This window comes from Bos mutus, chromosome 5 (assembly GCF_027580195.1).
Source record: "Bos mutus isolate GX-2022 chromosome 5, NWIPB_WYAK_1.1, whole genome shotgun sequence".
NCBI classification, from domain to species: Eukaryota; Metazoa; Chordata; class Mammalia; order Artiodactyla; family Bovidae; genus Bos; species Bos mutus.
Genome location: NC_091621.1, coordinates 116,068,230 through 116,074,229, shown reverse-complemented (window position 1 = coordinate 116,074,229; position 6,000 = coordinate 116,068,230).

The following is a 6,000-nucleotide window of genomic DNA, read 5'->3' as shown; positions in this document are numbered from 1 at the left end:
AGAGCCTGTGCACCGCAACTAGAGAGCAGCCCCGCCTCGCCGCAACTGAAGCCCGCATGTAGCAGTGAAGATCCAGCACAGCCATAAATAAATAAAAAATTTTAAAGTAACATTAAAAAAAAAGACTGGTTTTCCATTCAAGGAAGATACAAAGCCCTTGAGGGGGTTGAGCAGAGGAGTACATGATCTGACTTACCTTTTTCCAAGGATGAAAGTGAAGGTGTTAGTCACTCAGTCGTGTCTGACTCTTTACAGCCCCATGGACTGTATAGCCCACCAGGCTCCTCTGTCCATGGGATTCTCCAGGCAGGAACACTGAGTGGGTTGCCATTCCCTTCCCCAGGGGATTTTCCCAACCCAGGGATCTAATCTGGGTCTCCTGCATTGCAAGCAGATTCTTTACCATCTGAGCCACCAGGGAAGCCCTTTTAAAAGCATAAGTCAGACCTATTCGTGTTCAGTGCTATATAGTACTTCATCGTGTGTATGTGTGTGTGTGTGGGAAATAAACAACTATTTGTCCATTCTCCTTCCATAAGCTCCTGGCCTGCTCTTTGCAATAATAAGCTGTTACTAACAGCTGTTACGAACACAGTTTTCACATCTCCTAGTGTTCCTGGGTGAGCATTTCCATTGGGTGGGGGTACTTACGAGATGAATCACTGGGATGAACATCATCTTGAACTTCTGACCACGTATTGGATTTCCACCTCCACTTGGATTTCTGACTGATGGATGTAAAATCTGACTTCTGATTTCCTCACTAGCAAGTCTAGTCCTAAAGTCTCCACATATCAGTAAAAGGCAACTCCATACTTTCTGCTGCTCAGGTCAACACCTTCGTGTCCTCCTGACTCTAAACTGTCACCGAATCCTATTAGACTGACCTTACCCTTTCTAGTTAGATCCTCCTTGCCTACTACCCTAGTCTAAAGCACCATCATCTCTCACCAGGATTAATCCAATAGTATCTTTTTAAATACAACTCTTTAAAAATTTTTTTATTTATTTTGGCCGCCCTGGGTCTTTGCTGTGCGCGGCCTTTCTCTAGTCGCGGCGAGCAGGGGCTACTCTCCGGTTGCTGTGCTTGGTCTTCTCGTTGCAGCGGCTTCTCTTGTTTTGGAGCACAGGTTCCAGAGCTGTGGCACGCAGGCTTCGTTGCCCCAAAGCTTGTGGAATCTTCCCAGAGCAGGGGTTGAACCCGTGTTCCTTGCATGGGCAGGTAGGACTCCCACCACAGGACCACCAGCGAAGACTTAAACTGCATCCTCTTCCTTGGTTTCCCTACAGAGGGAGCTTTTGCAGACCCAAGTCAGGTCAGGACCCTTCCTCTCTCCACACCCTGGGATGGCAGCACCTCCTTCAGAGGAAAACCTTTGGAACGTTCTTGGAATGGCCAATGAGACCATCTGTCTCTTGTTTCCTGTCTGATCCGCTCTCTGTGACTCTCTTGCTCTCGCTGGCCTCTGCTCTGTCCCTGGGACCTGCCGACACCCTGCTGCCTCAGGACTTTGCACTGGTTGTTATACTAAAATAGCTTCAGTGTTCTGCTTTATTCAGTGCTTATTGTCTGTTTCCCTTAATAAAAAGCGCTTCACAGGCAGGGCTTTTGTATCTCCAGCACCTAGAATGGTGCTTGGCACAGTGTGGGTCCTGGGTGGCTGTTTATTGGATGAATCAATGAGCGGATGAACGTTCTGAGCTATGTAACCTAAGCCAGACAAAGAAGACGTGACGTCAGGAGGGGCGAGAAGCAGGGAGCAGATGGCAGGGTCAAGGGACAGAAGGCCCTGGGTAGAGTGGGAAGATGGTTGGCTTTGGGGTTCTAGAGGAAGGAGAGACAGGAGGGGATGAGAGGGTGCATACCTGGGTCGAGTGATGAAGACGCTTTCTGTTCTCCTGCCTCATTGGCTGCTTCTTCTCAGGAAACTTTGCTGGTTCCTCCTCTCTAGACCTGGAGTGAAGTCATGAAAACTTGTAAAATTAAGTTAGTGAAAGTGTTAGTTTCTCAGTCGTGTTTGACTCTTTGCGACCACACAGACTGCAGTCTGCCAGGCTCCTCTGTCCTTGGAATTCTCCAGGCAAGAGTACTGGAGTGGATAGCCATTCTCTTCTCCAGGGGATCTTCCCAACCAGGGGTTGGACCTGGGCCTCCTGCACTGCAGGCAGATTTTTTACCATCTGAACCTCTGGTGAAGGTCCCAAACTAAGTTAGTACATCTATTAAAATAAAATAGAACAGAACAGGAAATAGCAGAGCTCAATGTGTGTAGGAAGGGTAAGTGTCATGATAAAGCTTTATTTCACTGAGGTTGTGTACATGGTGTATGTGTGTCCTGAGTCACACAGAGACAAACAAATTTAAAGCCACTGGTTCTGAGTGTGGGTGAGGAAGTGGAAGAGCTCAGGGGCCAGGCGATTAAAAGGATTTTGTTGTGAATCTTGAAATCATCAATGCTTCCTAGAGGGTAGTGCTGGAGAGGATAGTTTACCAAGGTCAAAACTCTTCAAGAAATGCCCATGGGTCTGAAAGTGGTCTTTCCTCCTTGTCCAAGATTTCTTATTCTAAATCTTTCCAGTGGTCCTCCAGCCCAGAGTGGCTGGTGGCTTCTTGCCCACCAGTGATTCCAACCTGCCTCAGTATCCGAGCAACCTGCCTCTGATGCTGGATCATGGTCCTGGGCTGGGTTTCCTTACTCATACTTCTCACTCTTTCCAAGTATGCTCATCAAGAAAACAGTAGCACAATGTTGAAATGGAGTAGGACCCTATGGCTCTTACCACCCGCCACCCCATATCCTCTGCCTGCCTTTTGTCTATGGAAAAACTTTAGCCAAACAATAAGTTTAATCAGAGAAGTGAGAAAATGCAAACACAGGAAAACAATCAAAGGAGACCAAATAACAATAATTAGTCATTAAGCATAGTCAAAGGATCTTAGTTCCTCCTCCAGGTTTATAGATAATATTCTGAGCCATATCCTGTGAGCTGTCTTGTAGATACTGAAATCCCCACGGGGTGGAAATAATTTAACTACACAATGACCAGGCTGTTGCCATGACATAAGCTGCCACAATTCTGAGAATTGGCCTCAAGGAAATGAAAACAAACTGACTATGGAACCAAAGATTAACTGTACTTAAAACAATCTGGATGATGCTCGTCAGACCACTGATGACCAATTTCAAGAGGACGGTCGAGCTGACTATGCTGTTTCTGCACGGAGCCCCCTCCCTCTATCTATAAAAGCTCTAGCCCCTTGATTGTCAGAGCTGGGAGTCACCTTTAGACAGGAGTCTGCTCTCCCCCAACTGCCTCTGGTTGCTGGCATCCAAAACAAAGCAAACTTGCCTTTCGCGTTTGAGTGGTGAGCAGGCCCCACTTTTGGTCACAGTGTCAAGGTCAGTCACCATCCTTGGAGCCCTTCTGTGTGCCCCTCTTGCAACCCTGCATGGCACACATTACCTCTTGTTTTATAGAGGAGGGGTAGGAGTCCAGAGGTTGAGAGGCTTGTCCAAGGTCACTTAGCATCAGAGGCAGGGTTTGTACTCAGGCCCATCTCACTCCCAGGTGTAGCCGTTGCCAAGCACTTTCCAACCTCCCCTACCAGCTGACCGATCCACTCCCGTGGACCATCTCCACAGCATGAGGTTCAGATTTCATGCTTCAGCACAACTACAAAGCACTCATTTCAGGGATGTTGTGTTCTATAGCTCTGACACCAATTCTCCAGCAGCAGCTGGGTGTCCTACAGTTTAACTCTGTTCTGACACCACCTGCCTAGAGATGGCACCATATTTCACAGGTTGGTGGCTCAATCCCACAAGACTGTCCACCCCACTTCAGATGTCCATGCATGTCCAGGTTGTTCCCTGTGCTCTGGCCAACTATACATGAGAGGTTCCCACAATCCCATCGTAGGCCATTAACTTGCTAGAGTGGCTCAGAGAACTCAGGGAACCAGTTTACTTACTAGATTATGGGTTTATTACAAAGGGCATGAAAGGATATGAGTCAACAGCCAGATGAAGAGATGCATGAAGTGAGGCCTCCAAGGCAGAAGCTTTTGTTCCTGGGGAGTCTTGAGGCCAGCATAGTACCCATGGATGTGTTATTATGGTTCACCAGGCTGGAAGCCCTCCAAACCCCGCCCTTTCGGGTTTTTATGGAGGCTTCCCTGATGGCTCAGAGGTTAAAGCGTCTGCCTGCAATGCGGGAGACCTGGCTTCGATCCCTGGGTCGGGAAGATCCCCTGGAGAAGGAAATGGCAACCCACGCCAGTATTCTTGCCTGGAGAATCCCATGGATGGAGGAGCCTGGTGGGCTACAGTCCACGGGGTCGCAAAGAGTCGGACACGACTGAGCGACTTCACTTTCTTTCTTTCCTTCTTTCATTATGTAAACATAGTTGATTAAAACATCGGCCATTGGTAGATTCAACCTCTAACCCATTTCCTCTTCCCAGAGGGTGGGGCTGAACTGTTCAAACTTCCAATCATCAGGTTGGTTGCCCTGGCAACCAGCCCCATCTTTAGGTACTTTCCAAAAATCACCTCATTTTAACCTCAGGTGTGGCTGAAAGAAATAGGCTAAGATAGTGATACCTTTATTGTTCTTATCACTGAGGAAATTCCAAGGGTTTTCGGAGCTCTCTGACAGAAACAGGATGAAAATCAAGTACATCTCTTGCTAAAATTCACAGTATCACCAGTTCTCCCACAGCGCTGAAGCATAAACTTTAAAATTCTTGACTGACTAGTCTTCCCTGGTGGTCCAGTGGCTAGGACTCCATGCTTCCAGTGCAGGGGGCCCAGGTTCAAAATAGCAGTTCTACCTAGTGTGTGTCTACTGTGGGGCGGGCGCCTTAGGTTTCCACCTAGTAGGTGAACCTGGCCTGTGGGTGGCAGTGTCAAAGCTGTTCCAGGAAGGGAGACCCCTTCCAGGGCCTGAAAGCCGACTCTTGTCTTAACACTCAGAAATGAATTGTCCCAGGAGACACACATGCTGCCCAAGCATGACACAAGCAGTAGGATAAGGGAACCCAGGAGGACTGCTCTGCCATGTGGGTCAGCCTCAAGTCTTATGATGATGGGGTTAGTTTCTGGGTTGTCTCTGGCCAATTATTCTGACTCGGGGTACTTCCTGGTGGTGCAAGCATTGTTCAGCTAAGATGGACTAAAGCAAGAAGGATTCTGGGAGGTGTCTCTTTTTGATCTTTCCTGAATTCTTCCGGTTCGTGGTGGCTTGTTAGTTCCATGTTCCTTATCAGGACCTCCTGTTGTAAAATAACTCATGCAAATGGTGACCATGGTTCCTGGCCAAGGTGGATGGTTTCAGGCAGTGTGCTTCCCCTAACAAAGTGACCCTCTGTTGTTGGCTCTATTCCTGACCTGTGCTCCATGGGGCAGTTCTCCCTGGCCCTGTGGTGCTGTGTGGCAGCCCCTACACTTCCCTGGTGACTTTCAGGGGAAAGTCTACAGTGACTTCGAGGTACAGAAGGACCTTCATTCCAGAAGGATACGTTCAGTCTCAGATATTAGCCAAGGCTTCCAACTGTGAAGTTACGACCATTTTCCTTGGTCCTCGAGGGGTCTGCTCCCGGGAAGGTGTGTGGCCAGCTCACCTCTGCTCTCTCAAGTTCTGGTTCTGAGCTCCCAGTTAGTGAAGGTTCAGAGACGCCACGCCGACAGTCAGATGCATAGGATAAGGTACTCACAGAACCAGCCTCTTGGCAGGTGGCAGAGGTGCCAGCGGCAGTAGGGACTTGGGCCCTCCTCTGAGCTTCGAGGGCCTGGGAACCCTACCTCTGCCCTCTGTCCCCAGCCTTAGGACTGGTAGCTGTTTCCTGTGGTTATTATTTCTGCATTTCCTCGTTCTTTTGATTTTTCAGTCCTCCAAAACTTGTTTAACCAATTCCCTATATTAAATTCTCTCTGGTGAATTACCTATTTTGGATTCTGTCTTCTTGACCAGACCGTGGTTGCATATTGGTTATTTAAC